This window comes from Callithrix jacchus, chromosome 12 (assembly GCF_049354715.1).
Source record: "Callithrix jacchus isolate 240 chromosome 12, calJac240_pri, whole genome shotgun sequence".
NCBI classification, from domain to species: domain Eukaryota; kingdom Metazoa; phylum Chordata; class Mammalia; order Primates; family Cebidae; genus Callithrix; species Callithrix jacchus.
In genome coordinates, this window is record NC_133513.1 from 115,726,979 (window position 1) to 115,727,322 (window position 344).

Consider the following 344-nt stretch of genomic DNA (forward strand, 5'->3'; position numbering starts at 1 on the left):
CTGCTCACTTTGGCAGCATATGTACTACAATTGGGATGATACAGAGGTTAGCATGACCCCTGTGCAAGGATGACACACAAATTCGTGGAACGTTCCAAAATTTTATAAATTGTTTTAAATTAAAAAAAGTAAAAGAGAAAAAGGAAAAGTGAAAACAACCTAAATGTCCATTGGTGGATGTGTGGATAAACAAAGCATGGTCTATCCATGCAATGGAACAGTCCTCAGCCTTAAAAAGGAAGGTAGGGCTGGCATGGAAAAAGCCCGAACAGATTATGCTAAGAGACAGAAGGCAGTCGCAGAAAACCACATATCCTATAACTCCACTCATACAAAATGCCCAG

General features: G+C 39.8%; 1 non-coding gene across 1 annotated transcript; it reads left to right on the forward strand.

The window, feature by feature from the left end:
* On the forward strand, positions 1 to 104 carry LOC118146520 (U6 spliceosomal RNA). Its single transcript, XR_004732380.1, has one exon. It is a non-coding gene; the product is annotated as a U6 spliceosomal RNA (small nuclear RNA).
* The last annotated feature ends 240 nt before the right edge of the window (positions 105 to 344 follow it).